The following is an 11,822-nucleotide window of genomic DNA, read 5'->3' as shown; positions in this document are numbered from 1 at the left end:
GCCAGAATCAGCCATGCAACGCGGAGTATCTACTGCATTGTCAGACAGTAGATCAAAGATGGGGCACACAGTGTAGAGGAAGAAGGGTGCTCGATGAAAAGAGAAAATTAATTGTGTTGGGCACACATGATGAGGCATTGTCCCTGGACAAAGGACACAAAAGCAATGTAGGCCTAAAGGAATGAAGGCGAGAAGCAAGGGCTGAATGCTCTGATTGAAATTCCTGCAATATGGATAATAAATCCCTGGCTGTGGTGGGAATCTTTCACTGGTTTGAGATAGAGACAACTGTGGTTGGGTTAGGAGTGCAGAAGGATATGACTGTGGCTAGTTTGCTCACCACACCTGCAGGTGGGAGGAGTACCTGTGGCTGTATTAGCACTCGTGCCTTGCTTTCCTTCCCAAAGTCAGGTGTCTGCTTACTATATAAGTACAGGTGCTTGCCTCGGAGCAGCAAATGGCAGTATGGTCTTTGGAGAAGTGTAGCTAACAGAACTTTTTAAAAGATTCAACCTAAAGGTAAGCCCTTTCCTTGATGCACCTGAGCTTTTCTTCTACCTATTTTCCTTCTGTGATGTATTATAACCAGAAAGTCTGAGGATGTGATTCTTCCTTGTGTCTCATCTAAGACTTCTTGGTGTCAGGGGGATTGGCTGTAGTCAGGGCAGGAAGAGCACAGAGGTTATTTTTTCTGCAATAGGTGCCTCTTCAGTGGACTTCTATGGTCTGAGGTTACTCTGGATAAAGGGAGCACCAGGAATGACAAGCTTGCTTGCCTGTCCTCCTTGGCCAGTCTTAGCTTCTTTCTGGGTGTGCTATTCTACTTACTCTTTGATGAACTGAATAGCAAAAGACATTTTTGCTCATTCATCATATAACTCAGGCTGTAAGGAACCTCAGGAAGTCTCTACTCCAATTTTCTGCTGAAATCGGGGTCAGCTATGGGTTCAGACCCTCTCTCTGTGGGCTTTTTTTCAGCCCAGCTTTTTACTCATCTATATTGAAAAGAGCACCCAGAGCCTGTAAAAGCTTTTGAATTGTCAGCACTAGGGTCAGCAGGAGCTTTCAGGAAGAGATCATATTCAGGAAGGGAAGAGATCTGAGAGTACATGCAAAGACCATTTCCATGAAGACTTCTGACCATGGAGATACTCAGAGGAAGCTGTGGCAAACACTCTGACAGGAGAGTGCCAAGCAGAGTGTGACAGAGGTGAGGACGAACTTATCAAAAGCATCCTTGGGCTGTCATGGGCAGTCTTATTCCTAGGCATAAATGGCTTCCTCTGGGGACTTGTGGAATATGCTTTGCCAGGGGGAAAGTGCTGATGTTTATAGTGCAATGGGTTTAGCTTGTCCTGCTTCTTCACATGGCAGATGACTCTTTGGGGAGACAGTGCCTCAGGTCAATGATTTAATTATGTCTGGTTTGGAGACCTTTTACCACACCTGAGATAAGGTTTGAAGGATGGCTTTTGGAAGAATCATCCATTGGGCAGCAATAATCACCAATTACTAAGATAAGATTATTTTAGAAAATAATCACCTTACTTAGTTGTTTCCCTCTTATCCCTTCTTGCCACCAAAAGCTCAGTTTAAAAAATCTTTGCTTTCAGGAGCAGTGCCACTGATAATCAGAAACCTCTCATTGTAAGCACATTTAAGAAAGAGTTTGAGGACCAATTATATAAATGTTTCCCTTTTGTAAAACAGCTTGGGACTTGTAAACATACTCAGTCCACATCTCTCTAAATAATTCATTGTGATGAATTATTTAGTTTTGTAAGCTGTGTTTTATGTAAGGAAATGCTTTTATTAATGCAGAAATTTTAGATATTTTCCAAAGGGGTAGCTGTCATTTTGCTCCTTTGCTTCCATCTGCATTACAATTGATTTTTGTTACGAATGTGTTCTTCAGGAGTGGCTGATGCCAGGTCTACAGCATGTCAAGGTGACTTCCTCAGCAGTGACAATAATAAGATCTTTTAGCAAAATAAGGTTTAGCAGAAGTCAAGGAGTCCACTTCCTATTGGAGATGTGAAGAGGGCAAATTTTAGAATGATTGCTCATTTTCCATAAAAAAATCAAGGATGACGACTTTAGTTCATGGGAGAGGAGAAAAGGGGAATGCTGTTACTGCCTGAGTCTTTTGCACAATGCTCTTTCAGTTTTGAGTCTTAACTGTGAGATTAACTCAAATTTTATTGTTTTTTTTTTTTTTTTTTTTTTTTTTTTTTTATATTATGATAATTCTCTTGCACTTTCTTTTCTCTCCCCTTCTTTTTCTCCCTAAAACAGATGATTTTGAAGACAGCATGAATGAAACAAAATGTTGGCATGTCCTAGCTGGATTTGCTGACAAGATAAACATTAAGTTAAATGTGAGACATATGCCTTAGTGTGTGACTGTAATTTTATAGGTTCTTTTATATGTTATGGTTGGCAGCAGAATCCCTGTAGCCTATTCTGGCTAGAAAGAACAGTATTTCTTAGTCTTAAGACAGACACACAATCTAAAATCAGCATATACCACTAGCTATAGTGTGAGTGGTGGAGTGAATCTTGGTTACAAGCAGTTTCCATTATGTTACATTTTATAAATGGAGGTCATTATTCAGACATGGTTCATTTGTGATAATAATGATGGTCTCATTATCAGTGGTCCTCTTTTCTGCCTTCATCCCACACTTGGTGTTGAACGACCTGGAGGCATTGCAGCTCCATGCACTTTCACTGTGGTGGACTTGCTTTGGGCAAGAATACCTAGTGCAGTGGTTGCGTAGGTGGAAAATGAGGTGTATATTGACTCCAAGTCATTCTGTGAGACGTCATTTTGTGCAGCCAAGACCACTGGAGTGGGAATGAATGACATGGTTCTTCCCACCCCCTCATGTTTGAGGACCAGTCATACCATCTGGGAACATTTTGAACTGCTGTGAAGTCAGCTCTCCCACCTTACTGAGAAGCTTGTACAGAGTCTCATCTTCCCCTTACCTTCTTATGTAAAGATCTCCATGAAGAAATGCTATTGCTAGCCCATGTATGGGAAGATGGAGACCCATGTGTGTTTACTTTTTATACAAGATCCTAGTCATGGGTGGAATTTAATTTGTTTTGCGTCGGTTATCTGTGATGGGGTCAACTTCATCTAAAGTAGATTCCAGCCTTCTCTTTTTGGACAGGGCAGAGGAGCAGCTATTTTTAAGGCATTAAACATAAGCTTTTAAGTGCCTACTTTAGCAGAGAAAGATCACACACAAGCTTTTTCTCCACTGTCTAAAAGAGAACCCGAACAAATTGCTGAGGAAGACTTCTTTACACTGTAGATGTCTGTCACTTTGCGAGGTATATCCACTCTTATTTACTGTCAAGATATGGCATAGACTATGGACATCCTGAGCCTTATCCCTCTTCTCCAGGTGCCCTTTCCACTTGTTTGTAGGTTTCCTGCAATGTGGGGCATAATGATTTTTGTTTTGCAGGAGGCGGTCACTTTTGTCATTCACATTTCCAGAATGTTCTGGTTGTTGGCTTCACAAGATCACCTTTCTCAGTATGATTTTCCCACTTTGGACTTAGGGCTGGTAGCTGCACTACCGCAAGTGAAAGAATGGTGAAGCAGCTGTTAGCACTGCTTCACCTTAAATATACCAAAGGATTTTAATGGTAAGACGTAGTTAGGGAATGAAGGGTGTATTTGGAAAAAATGTAGCATATTTGGGGAAATGCATTTGAGCTTTGAGGTTGCAAAGGCCCATGACTCATCTTGGATAGTAGACACACTGTAACTGCTTTAGCATGATGTCCACCTACAAGAGGACATCACTGGGATCTGCTCCTTTTTGCTAGGGTCTTTTTCGCCCTAGCAGAGCACCATCCTGTCTCAGCCATCCTTTCCTGAGAGAGCTTGTTCAGATGCAGCTTAGGCACACCTCTGCAGTGGTTCAAATACGCAGTACCCTTTGTTTGGAGGAGTAATTTAGTTCTTTGTGTGGGTGCTTTTATGGGAACACACAGCTTCTCTAAAAGAAATACGTATGCCTCCGGTAGTTGCAGATGTAATGGTGTACGTTAAGGAAAAAAAAAAAAAAAAAAAAGAAAAGACAACATTTTGGTGGAGGAAATTTCCAATATTCACCAGTTCTTTGCAAACAACATTATTAATTGTGAGCATTGCATTTGTATCTTAACGACCTTTTCTGTTCAGGGAGAGAAGGCTAGTTGGAATTCGATCCTCAAAGGGGTGAAGTATATCTGGTAGTAAGCACATCAACAGCTTTTTGAAAAGAATTGCACCATAAAGACCTGTATCTACAACTGCTATTAGAACCACAGTAAGCTATGCAGGCTCTTGAGGGGGACAGTGAGCCAATAAGGCCTGAGCATTGCTGCCTTCTTCATGACTCTCACCCAGGCTGCCCTTTGTCATTCTGGAGTCTAAACTTCTCATGTGCTTGTAGATTTTTTTCAGAGAATAATAGAATATCCCAAGTTGAAAGGGACCACAAGGATCATCAAGCCCAGTTCCTGGCTCCACACAGAACCACACAAAAATCAGACCATGTGTCTGAGAGCATTGTACAAATGCTGCTTCAAACTCTGGCAGGTTCAGTGCCATGACCACTGCCCTCTGGAGCCTGTCCCAGTGCCTGACCACCTCTGGGTGCAGAACCTTTCCCTAACCCCCAGCCTGACCCTCCCCTGTCCCAGCTCCATGCTGTTCCCTCGGGTCCTGTCGCTGTCCCCAGAGAGCAGAGCTCAGCGCCTGCCCCTCCGCTCCCCTCGTGAGGGAGCGGCAGGCTGCCATGAGGCCTCCCCTCAGCCTGCTATACTCTGGTCTGAACAAACCAAGGAACCTCAGCCGCTCCTCATACCCTCCAGACCCTTCACCATCTTTGTAGCCCTCCTCTGGACACTCTCTAATAGATTTTTGTCCTTCTTATATTATAGTGCCCAAAGCTGCACAGAGTGTTCAAGGTGAGGCTGCACCAGTGCAGAGCAGAGCAGGACAATCCTTTCTCTTGGCCAGCTAGCAACACTGTGCTTGGGGCACCCCAGGGTATGGTTGGCCCTTTTGGCTGCCAGGGCACACTGCTGACCCATATTCAACTTGATGTTGACCAGAACCCCCAGATTCCTCTCTGTGGGGCTGTTCCCCAGCCTCTCGTCGCCCCAGTGTGTACATACAGCCAGGGCTGCCCCTTCACAGGAGCAGAATCTGCAATTGCTATTGTTTAATTTCATGTTGATGGTGATTGCCCAGCTCTCTTTGTCTTGTCTCATTCATGGCAAGGAGAGCAGCAGTATGTCAGATGAATAACTAAAGCCTCAAGTGTGTAGAATTGAGAAAAAATTGAAAAGTCCTGAAAGCCTCAGACTGGTGTCTGTCTTCTCCTGACCCACACACACAGACTTGTCAAAATGGAAGTTGTAGATGAGGTACAGTCAAGGCGCCTATCTGGTATTGAGTTCTGTGTTTCGCACACCAACAGCTCTTGTGGCATTTTCTCTTGAGCAGGAGGATGTGCCTTGATGATCTGATCTGTGGTGTCCTCACTGATTGTGGCTGGTGGTGCAAACTGAGATGATCGTAGAAATGCTGATGTGAGGGGCTATAGCTGCTGGTGGAAGCTGTGGCTCTTCTCCAGCCTGTGGGGAGACAGTCTCTTTGCATAAATACACTGATGCTAATAGGGGATCTGATGGGACAAAAACACTGATTATTATTATTTTTTTATTATTATTATTATTTTTTTTTTTTCTGGCAGAGCATGCCACATTTTGGAAATTTATTCCAGAAATTGTCACTCCTGATTAGTGTCCTCTCAGGACACTTTATGCATTGCTGACAATACATTGGAAAGACAGTGGTTGTTTACTTCTCTGTCTGCCATTGTGCAACATAACAAATGATCTTGCACAACTGTTGTTCACTTTAATTCTGTGGTTGCTCTGGTAGGTTCCGCAGATCTGACATGTTGGTTATCAGCAGGAATCTAAACTATTCATTTAATTTTCTTCTCTTTTCCAGTCTGGGGCAATGGAACTGTTGAGAGAGAATACAAAATGCTTCCTCTTAATTTTAAGAACTTTATTTATCTTATTTTCCTTATGAATATTAAAAAAAAAATCACAGCAAAACTACTGTGCATTGAATCAGCATTGAATATATTAAATCAATGATCTAGAAAAAAGGGATGATCAAGAAAGTAGTAAAGATAGTAGGAAATCTGAAATTACCAAACTCAGTGTGCAGAAACTTAACAAATCTATATGAAGGAAACAGAAATTCTCTGTTGATGAATACAAGGTAATGTACAATGGAAATAAATAATTTTAATATTTAATACCCTTTGTTGAGTTCTAAGTGAATTCTTACCGGTTGAAGGGGGAACCTTCAGAAACCCTTTCTTCATGTATATTCTTTGTGTATAGTTATCTCAGGTAAAAAAAAAAAAATCTGTAAATAAATAGAATACTTGGTGCATAAGAACTGGAATGAGGATTATTTATGAAAATAGGAATTAATCATGTTTATTTTCCTTCAGTGAAATGTTTGTCAATTAAAATCTTTTTATTTAAATTAACATCATCCTATGGAAAGGATTGATCTTCTAAAATTTGGTTTCTGAAGAAGCTGGAAATTAAGTTTACTCTAATCCTCTTGGAAAGCTCAGGCTGTTTTATTTTGAAATGCCTTTTTTATTTCAAATTGCATTTGTTTTGAAAAAAAAAAATCCATAGAGATTAAAAAAAAAAATACACCAAAAAAAAAAACAGCCACCACAAAAAAACAAACAACACAAAAGAAATATGCTTATTCATTGAAACATAATTTTTCAGATCCATCAAGATACTTTATTTCTGTCAAAGATGCAGTTCTGTGGGAAATACAGGGTTTTCATTTTGAGTCTGAACACAAATAAACACACACCTACTCACACAGCCAGAGAATTACTTGCTATAGGTCCTACAGCATGCTCTCCAAAACATTTCGGTGTCTTATCAGAAGCATGGAATCCCCTAAAATAGTGCATTTTAATCAGATCGTTGTCTCTTATGGTGTTTATATCTTAAGTAGGAGGTTTCAGAAGCAGGTGACCAGAACTATTAGTGATAGGAAGACTCTTCCATGCTTTGGCATTGTGTAAAATGAATATATTATTTCAGTTGTGAATGTAGAATGATATTTTTTTATTTTTTTTGTTAAGCTCCTATGAAGTTAATTGAAAAAATTCCTCCTGCGTGTAGAAGGGTTTTCACCCCTGTTTTGAGGTCAGAGAGGTAGCTTATTTTCCAGGCTAGATGCAGAGTACATTCCAGAACTAGCTGGTGGGTACCTAAAATAATAAGTGGAGAAATGATTTACATTTTTTTCCATAATTTTTCAAAATGTAAGGAGAAGACAGCATTCTATGAAAGTAAAAGGCAACACAATGAATGTAGATTAAGAAATGTTTTTAAACCATGAATGTTGCCAAAAAGAAAAAAAGGAGGGCTTAGAAGAATTTAAAGAAGTGGAAGAAAAAAAAAAAAAGTAGTGTTCATTTTCATAGCCAGTGAAAACATTCACAGTTTCAGAGTGAATTTAAAATCTCTCATGTCCTGATGCAGTGGCTGAAAAAAGAAAGATTCCCATCAGATTCATTTTTGCATCAAGCAATATCTGAGGGCAATTATGACAAAACCTGCCCATCGGGAAATATATTCTGTAACTTTTCATTGCAGAATTATTTTTACTTTTCATTGAATCTTCTTTCATTGGTCTTGCTGTTGCATATCTGCTTGCTGTACTTGTCTCTGGTAGTTTCAAGTCAAAAGGTGAACTCTGACATCTATTTTTTGGTTCATAAACCCCTATCTGTATGTAGAGACATTTGTAAGTTGTTTTTTTTTTTTAGTGCTGAAATTGTTATGCCATAGTGCACATAGCACTAGACTTTAGTACAGAGGCTTCTATCTGTATTTTGCTTTGCTTTTTAAATGTCACAGTGCATTCCTTGCTAAAAGGCATTCAGAAAGCTTGGTTTTGGTGCCACGTGCTGTCTTCTGCAGTAATGTATATATTTTAAAAACTGTTAATTAACTTTCTTAGCACTGCTTTTTTTTTTTTTTTCAGTGAAAATAAGAATTCCATTTGTTCAATGTGTAGAAAGTAAGACTATACTGAAATTAAACTTTATACTGAAAAGAGAAAGAAATATAAAGACATTGCAGAATGCTGGGCCCCAGTGTATACAGAGAAATAAGATGTTTGTGACAGCAACAGAAAACAAAGCTGAAAGCAGTTTTCTCTCTTCCACCTGCATGGTGAGCTTGTCCTATAATAAATTGGTTATTAGCAATCTCTTCTTCAGGGCTCAAAGGAAACCCATCTGCTTTACCACAGTAGATTAAAAGTAGATTTCCTCTCTGAATAGTGACAGGACCCGAGGGAACAACATGAAGCTGCATCAGGGAAGGTTCAGTTTGGATATTAGGAAAAGGTTTTTCACTGAGAGAGTGGTTGGGCACTGGAACAGGCTCCCCAGGGAAGTGGCCATGGCATGGAGCCAGTTGGAGTTCAAGAAGGGTTTGGACAATGCTCTCAGGTATATGGTCTGGTTTTTGGGTGGTCCTGTGCTGCAGACCCAGGAGTTGAACTCAGTTGTCCTTGTGGGTCTCTTCCAAAACAGGATATTCTGTGATTCTATGAAAACATTCTGTTCCCTTCTCAGGAAAAATCTCTATTATGCCCTAGTAGGATTTAATGTTTTCAATTAATGTGTAGCTGAGATTGTGAAAGGCAGCTAAAAACTGAAGTGTTCATGATGGCACATTGAAATCATGAAGGCTAAAGCCAGCTCTAAAGCAAAGCTCTGGTATTTTTTTTTTTTTCTGTCTAGCTTAGAAACGTCCATTCAAGACTTGACCCCACTCTTTCCTCTTTTCTGGCATCTTCTGTAACCTCTCCTAGGTCATGTGTAGGATGGAAGCAGAGCTATGTAGATTAGCTCTCAATATAATGGACTTCTCATAGTGTTCAGGCCCATTCTTATCTCCTTGTCCACAGATAGTAGATTACCACAGAAACAAGGGAAATAGTCTCACAGCCACTTCCCTGTGAATGCATTGTGCCGTTGCTGCTTCGTGCAAACCTATCCTGGCGTTATTTGCCATAAGGAATAGGGCCTGAATTCACTTGGTTTACAACACATAGTAGCATTGGCCTGCTGCTGTCCAGCTTCATGAGCTTGCTTGTTGCTTCCTGCTGACTTGCCCTCAGCTCCTTTCTCTTTGTTTCTCTTGCCCCTTCATGGGAACCTGCCAATTTTCAGTTTCATCTCACCATGAAAACAGTTTGTTTTCCCTTTTGTCCCTTTCCCCATTAGACAAGACAGAGAGCTGTGCTGATCTGTCTCCTCTGTTTTTTGTTTTTTTTTTTTTTTTTTTTTTTTAGGGTAGTTTTCCCTTTCCTTCCTACCTTACCCTCAAAAGTAAATCTTATTTCGCATAGAATTGTAGAATAGCCCAGGCTGAATGGACCTCGAGAGATCATCAGGTCCAGCCTTTCATGGGAAAAGGGAGCCTACATGAGATTATCTAGTACCCTGTCCAGTTGCATCTTGAAAACCTCCAGTGATGAGGATTCTACCATGTCCTTTTGGAGGTTGTTCCATTGACTGATTATTCTTGCTGTAAAAAAAAATAAAAAAATAATCAAAAAAAAACCACTTTCTTATATCAAGACAAATCCTTTTCTGATGCAGCTTGCACACAATTTCCCCTCGTCTTCTTTATGTGACTCTTTGTGAAGATGTGAAAAGAGTCTCCATTATCTTTGTAGGCACCCTTTAAGTACTGAAATACTGTGATGAGGTCCCCCTGAGCCTTCCCTATTCCAGGATTAAAAGATCTAAGCCCTTCAGTTTTTTTCTCATGGTGCTTGCTAAACCTTGTGGCCCTCCTTTGGACCCTCTCCAGTCTGTTTCGAATTGTGGGGACCAGAACCAGGCACTACTCCAGGTGCGGCCTGACAAGCACTTCTCACACTTCCACCCCCATATCCCCCCACCCAATTTGGGAAGGTGATATTAAAGAGGATCTGTCCTTTTGCTTCCTCGTCTCATAAGAAGCATGTAACTCCTTCCCTCCTTTGCGTTGGTGTCTGTCTTTCTGGGAAGCAAAATGCGCATGCTGCATCCTCAGAGGTTTGTTCAGCTCGGAGGATTTAACCGGTCCCTGAAAACTTAAGTCACACAGAAATCTCTTATCTTTAGCCCTTTTATCTTAGGTGGGCTTGGGATTGTTGTATTTTCTAGTAAAATAAATGGGATCATCTTTATTCTTGCTTTAATTTGCTGGCTTCCCTTTCTGTACCTGCTTTCCTTTTCCTCCCAGCCTTTAAGCAATTTTTCCTTCACCAAAACCTCATTACCTTTCCATAGGAATGGGGCTTTCCTATCACTCTCTCTTCTCCTGCAGCACTTTTACAATGTAGATCCCCATGTTAGTGAGGGCACAAGTTCTTCCATGTTCTTAGCTCCTCTCCCATCTGTCTATTGGAAGGACCCCATCCACTTCTAACCCAGGAAAAGAAAATGGCAATCTTTAAAATTATCCCTCTCTAAGCAGTTGCAACTAATTACAAAGGCTACAGCTACTGTGAGAGCAGCTAATAAACTCCTTGAACGGGTCTCTGAAGTCTGTATTAGAAGTGGATGAGTCATAGTTGCACCAGCTGATTTCAAATAAGTGGGTGGGAGGGGAATAGGCCCCGTGCTTTATTCTGGCAAGGTAAGAATAAAAGAGCTGTCAGCAGGCCCAGGAAATGAGCAGGGGTGAGTTTGGACTGACAGCTCTGCAACAGGGGGATGGAGGCAGCTGAGTCTAAAAGTAAAACCTGAGATTTTGAGTTAAATCATGCTTTGGAAGCGTCCCATCCCAGTGATGGAAGTGGGAGATCAGCATAGGAACTGTTGGGCTGTGAAACTGTGGTTTAGCATGCTGAGTGTAAGATTTACTGTCTGTGCACTGGCCTCGCTATTTGTATGTAGCCCCTTGAACATAAGTGTTTGGAATAATAATGTGCTGTGATTTGATTCAAATCAGCAAATGTTGATTCTTTTCCAGCATTTAAGATCAGTGGGATGAAGCTATCTGTATACGTGGCCCAATACCCCCGTTACCACTGTCAGGGATTCCAGGTGTAAAATCAGATCTGAATGGGGGTCCTCGCCAAATATAGGGTGAAATTATGTCAGGGTCCATGCTTGCCCCCATGATCTTGCAGAGGCTGGAGTGTTGTATTTGATTTGCAGTAAAACTTTGCATCTTTTTTTGAGGAAAACCCAGAGCAAGGGAAGCTGATAAAATAATTTTGTGCATCCCACGGCAGCGAAACACCCTGCCCTTCCACATATTGCTGCTCAGCCTTACTGTGGTTTGTGTGTTATAGCACTAGATCAGAAGAGATTTGTCAGCTGTGTAAAACTAAGCCTTGGCCTGTGGTTATCTCCTGAGACTTAAGGAGAAACACCATCTGTATGGAGAAGATCTTCTGCAAGCACTGCCCCCCTGATGGATGAAGCTTCTTGTGGATCCCATCAGTTTGCAGAGTTTCACTGAGAGTGGCTGTTTCTGTGATTGGTGTTTTTGAATGATAAATGCAGCCAGCAGGATTTACAGGATTAGTGTTTACAGATGATAATATTTGAGAATACCATGGAGGGTGGGGCACAGGTCTGTGAAGATACAGGTCTTGTGCTTTGTTGTTGAATGTGTTCTTATAAATTAGTTCTGCTCATCTTGTAAAATTCACCCAGCCTAGACTACGTAATGTTTCC

At 41.0% G+C, this 11,822-nt stretch overlaps 1 protein-coding gene across 1 annotated transcript in view; it reads left to right on the top strand.

The window, feature by feature from the left end:
* Window positions 1–495: 495 nt before the first annotated feature.
* The window catches only part of FAM135B (family with sequence similarity 135 member B), a 194,708-nt gene continuing 183,381 nt past the window's right edge, over window positions 496–11,822 (top strand). Inside the window, exon 1 of the mRNA XM_082753173.1 lies at window positions 496–519. The gene's annotated coding sequence lies outside the window, so the exon portion shown is untranslated. The remainder of the gene's footprint in view (window positions 520–11,822) is intronic.

This window comes from Aythya marila (genome assembly GCF_965140915.1).
Source record: "Aythya marila genome assembly, chromosome: 2".
NCBI lineage: Eukaryota > Metazoa > Chordata > Aves > Anseriformes > Anatidae > Aythya > Aythya marila.
This window is presented reverse-complemented; position numbering and strand designations above follow the sequence as displayed.